Below are 11,773 nucleotides of genomic sequence, written 5' to 3'. Positions count from 1 at the left end.
GAGAATCTCACGCAGCCAAAATGAGGATTGTCAGTAACGGTGTTCAGCCTTACATTGTTCAAACCGGAGTCGACACTGATGGAGAGACTCAGGAAGAAGTTACAACTTTTAGACGTTTCTGAATGGTTAGTGGATAAATTTATGTAGTTGCTGTGGAGTTGATTCAACTCATCCACTAGCATGTGCCGTCATGTTAATCTTTTGTGTTGAATTGACCCTCGTTTGTGAAGCAGTCCGGCGTAAAATGACGGCATGTCAACAACACTCTACTACAACAACTCTTCCTCTTCTCTAAAGCAGCCCAACATGGCCCCGCCCCCTTTGTTGTGTGTTTGTGTGGGGCGGGGTTTATGTAAATTTTATGGTTTGTGATGTCACTAACCTGGGAAGAAGCTCGTTGTAGTTCCTACCAGCCGTTTGTTGTAGTCGTTAAACAGCGATTTAAAAAAAAAAAAAAAAAAAAAAGAAACAATTCTCCCTTTGCATTGAACTTTAAGCATTGTAACTTTGCAGATGTTGTTTATGATCAAACAGCAACATTACACACTAACTAAAGTTAAAAAAGTCAAATGATAATCAATCATTCCTTTAACGAAAGTCCTGTCCTTGGCCGTTGGTCTTCTGTGCTTTTGTACTGTGTTCCTGAGACTCTGTTAGCGCTGCAGTTCACTCCGACTCACACAGAAAAACACACAGGAAATCAAGATTAATAAAAACAACAACCTCAGTTTGTAGTTTAATGTGATGCTTGAGGGCATTTCATTTTGAAATCAGACAAACTCTGAGAGCAAAGCTGGAGAATATCTTATATATCAGCGCGTCTCAGTCATCTCATCCTCAGTGCGTTCACTGATCGTCTGATGATTATTGAACAAAACTGAAAGCTCTTGTGAAAATCACAGACTCACACTGCCTGTGAGGTGAACATGTTTTATCAATCCACTGGGAAACAAAACTGTGTTTAAACAGTACAGTTTAATATTACAAACACTGGGATGAAGAACTAGCCACTGAATTTTGTGAGGTTCAAGACATTAAATGTTTAAAAATGTAGTTTGAAGCATTTATGTGGCGACTGGCAAAGCTCAAGCATACAGTATCTTGTGTGTCTGATACTAAATGTCTTAAACTACACTTCAAAAATGATTCGATTGATTGTATTTAAGTGGAAGGACAGTAGATTCCACTGGTTTACACCTGTATCGCAGTGCACTGGGTATCGGATCAGACGAGACAGATGTTCTGATCAGCTGTGAATGAGGTCAGGCTGGTGTTAGTTAAATCTACAGGAGCTGCTGCTGTGGCTTGTCATGATTTATTCACTGCTCAACCTTTACTAACCGGCTAATATTTAAGAGCAGAACTCCTCAAACGCACATGAAACGAAGTGCTAAATAATACAGTGAAACTGAGGACATGCTAAAGGGAACGATTCTGCTAAAACAGTGTTAATCTTGAAGAACAGAGAGAATATCTGCTGTCTCTCGTTCTGCCGAGGAAACATGAGCGCTCTTATGTAATCGTATTTGGGTAAGAGTGTGTCGGATTGATGTTTTCTCTTGGAAATTGATTCTTTTCTGAGGTGAAGTTGAACATTCTTACCTCAAACGTCTGATTCAAAGCCGGGATAAAGAGATCAAACCGGCGTTGCAGAACAATGCAGACGTCAGGAGCAATTTGCCCGAGTGAGGATACGATCTCACCTGCCTCTCTCCGGCGCTGCGCACAGGTGACAGTCGACAGACTCATAATCTGCATTTCAAAGGCAGGAACATGAGAGCCGCTTAACTCTGGCACGCTTTCATAGCGCTCGACACTGATGCTCCGCAGATACTTATAAAATCCCTCCTCTGACGTTATGCAATCGCTCAAAGACACGCTTCTAGGTGGAGAAGAAGGTGAGCTTTACACACACACAGATTTCTGTGATCCTTCTGTGTGAGACGAGGGTTTGTTCTGTGTGTGCGCAGATCCGTCTGCACCTGTACTGCTGGAAAGAACTGCTTTAAAATCTCAGTAAGTGTTTACGTCATTGAAAACCTTACGGATTCAGTAGGTCAGGGCGAGTTCTGCTCAGACAAGTGTGGATGTGTTTGCTGAAATATTATGGTATGATATAAATCAAATTAAATGATACATATATGAGGATCATTTTTGTCACATAGATAGTCTCAGACACTCTCAAAGGTCAGAAGGTCACCTCAAGAGATCTGACCTTTTCAGCTTCCTGTAGTCAGTTGTGGTCATGTGTTTTAAGATTGTTTAGAAGTTACACTAGAGTTCAAAAGTTTGTTGTCAGTAAGATTTTTTTTTCTCATTTTTTATTCTTTAAGTGACAGTAAAGACATTTATAACGTTACAAAAGATTCTATTTCAAATAAATGAACTTTCTATTCATCAAAGAATCCTGAAAAATAAAATGCATGACGGTTTCCACAGAAATCTGAAGCAGCAAAACTGTGTTCAACATTGATAGACTCCTTTCTGCCGTTTAGTTTCAGTAAATGCTCTTCATGGAGAGGAAGATTTCAGCTTTGAAAGTTACAGTGTTTTTATCCTGCAATGAACTCAAAAGAAAGATTTGACTCCTCTTCATTTGATTCATTTGAATCAAACTCAACTTACGACTAAATGACTCACACACTCATATAGTGAGCGGCTGCTTGTTTTACCGCAGTACCTGGACGGGATGTAAATGTGTTCAGGAGTAATTCTGCTCTGGGGATTTCTCTTTACTGCCGTCTGTAAATGTTCTGCACTGATGTTTCTAATTAGAGACGAATCCAAACGGAGGTCTCTGCCCTCATGCCTAAAATAAGCACAGGTCTTTCTGAACGTCTCCGTCTGCTCCCGCCGAGATTTCAGCAGGCAGTAATTCAGAGGTGATGTGAGAAATTATATTTTATGAGGCAGGAGGTCACAGCAGCCAAACACACGGCGAACTGGGACCACCGACAAACACACACACTTTTCCACTCTTATATCACACACTCTTTAGGGCTCCACTGGGGAGATGTTCAGTGTGTGTGTGTGTGTGTGTGTGTGTGTGTGTGTGTGTGTGTGTGTGTGGAGAGAGTTTTGTTTTGGGAGTGAAGTTGGTTTCTTCTGCTGGAGTTTGAAGGAGCTGAGGTTATCTGTGACCTCCAGCCGCTGTCCTCCACAGACAGACTCGGGGCTCAGATCCCTCGTGGACGCCGCTGAAGCGCTGGACGTCTGCTGTGTCGGTGACAAACGCCCTTCTTCCCCCGACAGCACAAATACTGTCAGACGGACACGAGCGTATTAACCTTCACTGAATCACTCCATCAGGGATTGACTCTGTAGTGCTTTAATACTGTAAGTCTGAAAGTTCTGCAGACAAAACTTTTTTTTTCTATAAGTATACATAAATAATATAATATATTTTTTCATTTTAATTATAAATAATTAAAAATATACACTGCTGTTCAAAAGTTCGAGGTCAGTAAGATTTATTTTATTGAGTAAATTGATCAAAGTGACAGTAAAGACATTTATAATGTTACAAGTACTATATATATGAAATAGAATCTTATGTATCAGATGTGTATTTATTACTGAGTTCACCACATCAGCGTGTTCTGCAGTGTGAATAAACTCTGACCACACGTCAAATCAAGCATGCGAGGCATAATGACCAATCAGAGTGTCGGCTGGATCAGGTTACGCTCCTCCGTCCGTTTAATGTGATCTCTGCACAGACGCGCGCTCTAATGCGTGTTACTTAAGGTGTGTTTCTCACGAGCGCACGGATCTTTAGTAATGTCGACTTTAGTTGAATCTGACAGCTGAGGCTGCAGAATACAGTTCGTTAAAGCGTTCCTCTGGAAGTGTAATCGTAGGGGTCAGAGGTCGCTGTGAGACAGTAAGAGGGTCGGTTCAGATGAATCACCTACAGGTTTGTTTTAACCAGTGAACTGAGACGCTGATCTCTTTAGCATGAAGCGCTTGAGTCAGTGTGTGTTTAGAGGAGCGAGAGGAGATAATGAGACGTCCTCCTCTCTCTCGCCTCACCTGAAATATAAACACACTGTGTGTGTGTGTGTGTGTGTCACAGGCAGGATGTAAAGTGTTAAACCGCTTGCCTTGCATGGCAAAATTTTGTCACATGATAGAAAGGAACAGGTTAACAGGTATTAACACACACACTCACACTCACACACACGTAACATACACACACACACACGTTTGTTTTTGTGATTTGTGGGGACATTCCATAGGCGTAATGGTTTTTATACTGTACAAACTGTATTTTACACTACCCCTACCCCTAAACCTGCCCATCACAGGAAACTGTGCACATTTTTACTTTCTCAAAAAAACTCATTCTGTGATTTATAAGCCTTTTGAAAAATGGGGACATGGAGTAATGTTCTCATAAGTCACCCTCTCCTTGAAATACAGATGTCATACCCATGTCATTATACAAATTTGTGTCCTGATATGTCACACACACACACACACACACACACACACACACACACACACACACACACTGAGCCCAACAGGTGCTGAAGTTCATGCTTCATCATTACATTATTTTTCTAGTTCTGATCCACACAGAACATCCTGATCTTTTTGTGTGCAGAAGTTATTGTACAGTAAATCAGGGATAGTTGAAAAGTTTATTTACTTTTTACTTTCACATTTTTTTATTATATCATGCTGACAGTGTGCTGTGATTACAGTTTTCTCTTGAAATTAATCCGCTGTCGTTACAGCCAGACACACTCAGACTGATGTTTTTGAATGTTGCGTTTTTAAAGTTATGACAAAAGGAAAGGGTTTTTTTTTTTTTTTTTTTTTTTAATTTCTGTATTCTGAGTGACAAATAAAACATGTAGGGTGGAAACTTGGTTCTCTCTGCAGGTTGTTGATTGGATGTTGAGACATGGGCGTGGCACTCACAACTGGAAGCGGGGCTGAATGCAGTGAAGGGGCGGAGTTTAAACCAGACGAAATGATTGGAGAATCCTGCAAACTTCACAAGAGGGAAAACTGTCGTTTCACTGAAAGATGCAGGATTGACTTCTGATTATAAATTATAATTGTCAAAATAATGAAACTGATCATTCACAGTAAGATCATTTAGAAAAACACACAGGGTGAATTTTTAGATATCATGTTAAAATAGTCGAGTGTTGCTGTTTGAACTTGTCTTATGTAGACGATCAGATCAGCTGAACCCAAACCAGCCTAATTATTCAATGTTTCCTTAAACTGATTAGTCACTCGTTCAGATAACTGTGAGTTTGTCAAATATGCAGATGAAGTGCTGTCTGATTGGATCTTCCTCTCAGATGTACAGTAGCAGGAATTCAGCCAATCACGTCGCAGCTCTGCAACAAAAATGAATAAATCAGTGCTCACACACAGTCTAAAGGCAGGCTGATGGCGGATCATGTGACGCTGAGCTCAGACCAATGAAAACACTTTATACAGTGACACGGTTTTAGGGATCTGGGCCGATGGTCCTGCATCTGTTCCTGCTCTCTCCTGTCTCTCTCCGTCCCTTCACACAACCCTCTGTCTGACTGTCACAAGTCAACACGTTCTGCTACTTATATGATAACATATCACAGACATTACTGACCACAGCCTAACCTAAACTAACACCTAAACAGAAAAGGCCTTTTGTTGTTCTTGTTGTTGTTATTTATCAGTCTTATTTGCTGAATGGAAAGAGCAAGGATCTGTCAAAAGTGGTTCAGATGGATCAGAGCCAGACACACAGAGACATTCTGGCCAATGAGAGAGAGAGAGAGAGAGAGAGAGGTTAAACTAGCTGAAGGGTTTAGTTGAACTCCACTGAGCAGTAAACACTCTTTCACATGCTGCTCAACACGACAGTGACCGGTGGCTGTGTTTCTGTGTGTTAGAGATGCAGTCAGTAACTTCTGCTCCTCTCAAACACTCCTGCACTCAAGATAGAGAGGATTCTGTCTTCCAGATTGGTCAAACGACAGAAAATAAAACAAACATTACAGTTAACATAACTGAGAGAGGGTTTACAAGCGTTTGTAATGGTTTTAGTTTTAGTTAATGATGATAACCCTGAAAAACACTGATCAAAATAACCTATAATAAACCATCCAAAAGTTTTTTTTAAATCTCTAAAGAACGGTTTCTCTCGCTCAAGAGCCCTAAACAGACAGCAGCGCTCGTGATGAGAAGAGATTCTGTGCTGAACCTGAAGAAGGGTTACTCTGAACTGTCATCAGGTGTGATTTTCTCAGGACGCTCGTTTTATTGAGTTTCTCAGGTAGCAGTGACGGTTTAAGTGCTGTTCCATTAATAAATCACTTAGAGCATCTTTTAGTCCAGTTTTATCTGCTGTGATAAAAATGTTTACGGGAGTATGTTACAGTCCACCAAAGAGGTGCCTTGTGAGTGTGTGTGTGTGTGTGTGTGTGTGTGTGTGTGTGTGTGTGTGTGTGGACAATAGTCTCAGCAGTGCCCCTGATTGCCTCTTTTCACATGTTAATGAGCATCTCTGCGTTCCTCCTCTTTCTCAAATCTCCACAAATTATACAGCAAACACAGAAAAGGAAAATCCTACGGCTTTTTCGCCTTTTTTATTCAACAGAGTGACACATAAATGCGAGTGTAAGTGTTGTTCTCGCCACTCTGATCGGCAGCTAATTGTAGCCGTCAATTGTGTAAGATGCTCTTTTACTTCAACACAAACCCAGATCAAACACAATCACCTCTCCTGCCTGTTTAAGAGAGAGAGAGAGAGAGAGAGAGAGAGATGTTCGTTGTCACGGCGATGACTGCGTTTATTTTCATCACACGTTTGAATGTAAATATTTGTTGATTTGCTCATTTTGTGTCTCAAATGGTGTCGAGGATCTTAAATGATTGTGTTTCAAAGTGCTGCTGTCTGTCTGTACGTGACAGTGAGAGAGAGAGAGAGAGAGAGAGATAGATAGATAGATAGATAGATAGATAGATAGATAGATAGATAGACAGCAGAGGCTGATACAGACGTCATGTTATTGTGAATATCTCACTGTTATGTAGAACCTAAAAGGATCCATCATGGGATCATTTTATGGATTTAGTTTTAATTAGTTAACTTTTTTTTTTTTTTTTTTGGATTACATTTTTATGAATTAAACTGTTCGTAAACATACTTTCTCACTAGAAAACAATGAAATAACCTGTTAAATATGAAAGTATTGTACAATAATGTGAGACATTTATATGGAACCTCTTCATGAGCTCTGCTGAACTTTGAGTTCTAAGAGTGACAGAAACATTTAACACTCAAGCATTTTACTGCTTTTAAAACCATTAGTACTTGATATTAATATTAAGAACACAAATATTTATTTAAATTCAAATTTATTCAATATTTATGCAAATATGAAGTGATATCCTGTCAGTGTTATGTTTCATGTTGTAGTTCTTGTTATATTATATGTGTTTTATAATGACTGATGTGAAATTGACCAATCAGCATCTGTTTTATACACTTTAATTGTAATGGTTTTTATACTGTACAAACTGTACATTCTCTACCCCTAACCCTACCCATCACAGAAAACTGTCTGCTGTTTTACATTTTTAATAAAACATTGTTTAGTATGTTTTTAAAGCTATTTTAAATATGAGGACTCATGAAATGTCCTCATATTTCATGTTTACATCGTAATACCAGTGTAATACCCATGTCATTATACACATTTGTGTCCTCATAAATCACAAACACACACACACACACACACACACACACTGTACAAACTGTATATTCTCTCCCCTTACACTAAACCTACCCATCACACAAAACTTTTTGCATTTTTAAATTTTCAAAAAAAAAAAAAAAAAAAGACTCATTCTGTATGATTTATAAGAAAATTTAAAAAAAATTCCCCACAAAGTCAAAATGTACTGGTTTTACTATATTTGTGGGGACATTTGGTCCCCATAACATAGGGAATACCAGGACACACACACACACACACACACACACACACACACACACACACACACACACACACATCGTAACTTCCACAAGAGGGCCAAACCCTGCCAGGAGAAAGTCACGTTTTATTTCATAGGAGAAATTAAATTTCACACTCCTGCGAAGTTTGTACAGCACATAGCAGCAGATCTTTACAAGATTCATATGCAAATGTGCGTCGAGATTAGAGATACAACAATTATTCCAGTTCATGATAAATTATTCATTTAACAACCGTCAATTATTAATTCCACTGGAACAATAAGCCATGTTTCTGTAAGCAGAGCTTCCTATTTTAACAGACCTTTACCTTTCTGTGTGTGTGTGTGAGTGTGTGTGTGTGTGTGCGTGCGTGAGTGTGTGTGTGTTCACGTCAGTATTAATTGTGAATGTTTTCCATTTTCTTCTCTGCTTCAGAAAGCTGGAGCATCAGAACAGTTAAAACGCGTCGCAGCTTCTCCTCCCTCACTGGAGACCTGACCTCTTTACCGAGAGAGACGGAGAATCATCGCTCTCTGGTTTGATGTGTGCAAATGAAGAGAGTCGGCTAATAATCAGATCATTCGTGTCCTCTGTACAGAACAAGGGCTACATGTGGAAATCAATGGCTGTTTGATGCATACGGCGGTCGTGTCTGCGCAGTCAGTGTGTTACAGTATGAAGTGTTTGAGCCTGCGGATACTGTACAACTCATTTCATATGTTCCAGACACTTTCAAATCACTGTAATTGTCCATCAATCTGCCGTGTTTTTCGTTCTCTTTTGTGTCTGTGAGAGAGAGAGATAGGCTCGCCCCGTACAGCTGTCATTCACATTAAGATGCGTCTGTGATTGGAACAGGTTTGTTGGTAAATGCATAATTAATAAGTACAGATGAGAGATGGCTACCGCATGTATTTGCACAGAGGTGGATCTGTGAACGCTCGGACAGGTTTTTGGCTGGTGATGTACACGCACACATGAAGATGTGATAATTATGCTAATGAAACACACGCCTGTAACCCTGCGACTGTAGTGCAGTTTATAATGACTACAGAAATGAACATGAGCAGGACAGACACCGCAGATCACACGGGAGAACGAGGGGGACAAAATTAATTTAAATATATTTTTTTAATCAGCAAAATCATGTTTTTTTTTTCCCCCTAACACATTTAAATTTACATCAATTGATCTGCTACAAAAAAAAAAAAAATGATGCACATGCAATTAATTTTAGACTTTTTTTTTTCCATTTTATTATATCCTTTTTCATTATCCGTTTCTACAGGGATTTGCTTGCAAAATGCATTTATAATTTACAATTTTACATAAGTTACATTTGCAGGTTATAATGCACCAGTGACTGTGTTCTTTTCTAAGCTCAAAGCCTCAGTGTTGAATGTGTGAGAGGTCAGAGTGAAGGAGAGGGTGTAACGGGCGCGCGCGCAGAGAGGGGGCGTCTGTCTCCTCAGTAAATGAACACATTCATGAACCCGCAATAGCTAACCGTGTGTAAAACACTTGCATATAAACACACAAAAGACATCATGCATGTGCAGATAGATCAATATATATATATATAAACCCAGCAAACCTAAAAACGTGCTTTACGCGATGATATCCAAATGAGCTGATTTTATTTTTAGTCAAAAATATATTTAATATGACTAAATCGATCTGAATCAAGTAGAAATCATGTTAACTTTTTCCTCAGACTCAGTCTGTTTGATGAATTATTGTCTGAATGATTAGTGTCAGAGGGATTCACGGATAAACCCGAGCGCGCGCACACATCACCACAGTTTAAACAAATATAGAATAAAATTATTTAACAAAATATGTATTTATTTTAAATAATACTACTAACAATAATGAAAACTATAGTAATAAATTATTAACTATGATTAATAAAATTACTTAATTTGTTTTTATTATTAAATGCACAGGTACATACCTGATTGATTATAGATTACAGTGATGTTGAACAAAAGCATGAATCAGAGCTGATGTCTTCATTATCCGAGCAGAAGCAGTGTCTCCCTCTGAACACTTCAGCACTAAAGCGTGAATCACAGCAGAAGAAAGAATGAAAGAATGAAAGAATGCAGAGAGAGAAGCGCATTCACGCCCTTAAATGTGTCGGAATCCCTCCGAAATCTCGCCGATGCGTTTCATTCTTTCAGTTTCGACTGGAAAATAACATGAATCACGGCAAGAACATCACTGCACCGTTATGTTTTTAAAAGTCCTGAAGTCTCACCTGTATACCTGCAGACTCACCTGTCACAGGAGAGCGCGCGCTCCCGCCCTGCACGAACCTGCGCGCGCTTCCCGCGTCTCCTCTGACAGAACGGTTCCGCGCATCTACGATTTCATCTTTTGTTTTTATTTCATCCTCTTTTATTTCTCCTGCAATCGTCGCTGAAGAGAAAGAGGGAGAAAGAGAGAGGGAGGGAGAGAGAGAGAGAGAGAGAGAGAGAGAGAGAGAGAGTAAACGTGCGCGAACTTTCTTCAAACGTTATTCGTGTCTTCCTATAAAGGTGCCTGATGCTGTGTGTGCGCGCGCGCGCTCATAAAACACACACGTTTGGCTCTATTATCCCTCCCTGTGCTGATAGGTGGCGTGTGTTTCTCTCTCTCTCGAAAAGAAAAGGAGGAAAACAGTGTCATTCGAGGCGTGTGAGCGCGTCAGTCCGAGCGCAGGTTTGAGTCCTGGAGTGTGTGAGAGGATCAGTCAGGAATAACGCGCCTCTGTTTCTCAGGCTTTATTCTGGACCCAGACACTATAACACACACAACACACACTCCTGCGGCCGAGAGCACAAGGTAAGACACACTCTTTTACCTTCACACCAGCTTTAGAACAGAACTAATGGCGAATAAAGCCGCTGTACCGCTGCAGGATCGAGGATGCTCTTAGTTAAAGTCGAACACAAAGGTGTGTGTATTTTACCTCAGAGTTCACCTGTGCAGGTGCGCGCAGCGACTCCAACAACTTATTTAAAACTCGCATTTTATTTTAGGGGGAAAAAAACAACAACAACAATTGCGTGTATTAAGGATTTAATTTTTTTTTTTGCTAACTACTTTTTTTTTCTGTAATGTTGCAATGCGCGAGATGGTGATGAACACACCGCTGCAAATTCAGCTGTAAATGTATCGATTTAATTGAGCTTTTTCTTTTTTAAAGAACCACATTTACAAACACAATTTTCACATTTAATCACAAAATATATAATTTATGTTAAGTAAATATAAATGCAGTTTTTAGATATTTGATTAATTGATGATTGTGAGAGCATATCTGCATGCGTTTTGTTTTATTTTACATGCAACTTCAGTATCTATCGATGCATATTTATTCAAGCACAGTCATTATCATTACAGAGAAATTAGACCCGATTTTACAAAGTTCACTAATACTTGCAGCAAGAGCTAAAACACTCAGAAAACAATATTATTCCTAATACTATATGATTTAAAATGTTAATGTTTTCTCGTTTTATTATATTTCATATTTATGCCTAAAAACAAACCATAGAAAATATATGTGATATATATATATGTATAAGTAAATTAGACAAATAAAAAACAACCATCTGTTTATAGAGCTGAAACCCGTCAAGTATAAATCAGTGTCTGACCTTCGAGACTCGCTGTTCTTCAGATGTTTGTGTTTAAATCACGCACGCACTCTCAAACTGTTATTTGGATGTCCATAAGTCAGTGCATGCGTCGCTGATCAGATGCGATTTCTCTTTCACTCATGTGTTTGTGTCTCTCTGTTCGTGTCTCGCGCTGATGGGC

General features: G+C 39.4%; 1 protein-coding gene and 1 long non-coding RNA gene across 6 annotated transcripts in view; one reads left to right on the top strand and one right to left on the bottom strand.

The window, feature by feature from the left end:
- Nucleotides 1-4,498: 4,498 nt before the first annotated feature.
- Nucleotides 4,499-11,756, bottom strand: LOC127514499 (uncharacterized). Of its 3 annotated transcripts, none has more exons than XR_007930655.1 (3): nucleotides 11,611-11,756; nucleotides 9,921-10,387; nucleotides 4,499-5,357 (listed from the first exon to the last, which is right to left on the bottom strand). It is a non-coding gene; the product is annotated as an uncharacterized LOC127514499 (long non-coding RNA). The 3 variants fall into 3 exon arrangements; XR_007930654.1 differs by lacking the exon at nucleotides 11,611-11,756 and having other exon boundaries at nucleotides 9,921-10,023; nucleotides 10,247-10,439; XR_007930653.1 differs by lacking the exon at nucleotides 11,611-11,756 and having other exon boundaries at nucleotides 9,921-10,439.
- Nucleotides 10,628-11,773, top strand: part of zeb2b (zinc finger E-box binding homeobox 2b) — a 62,844-nt gene continuing 61,698 nt past the window's right edge. For all 3 annotated transcript variants that reach the window (XM_051897386.1, XM_051897388.1, XM_051897385.1), the window contains exon 1: nucleotides 10,628-10,792. The gene's annotated coding sequence lies outside the window, so the exon portion shown is untranslated. The remainder of the gene's footprint in view (nucleotides 10,793-11,773) is intronic.

The sequence above is a fragment of the Ctenopharyngodon idella genome, chromosome 6, assembly GCF_019924925.1.
Source record: "Ctenopharyngodon idella isolate HZGC_01 chromosome 6, HZGC01, whole genome shotgun sequence".
Taxonomy (NCBI): Eukaryota; Metazoa; Chordata; class Actinopteri; order Cypriniformes; family Xenocyprididae; genus Ctenopharyngodon; species Ctenopharyngodon idella.
Note: the sequence above shows the minus strand (reverse complement) of the source record. Positions and strands in the feature narration are given on the sequence as shown.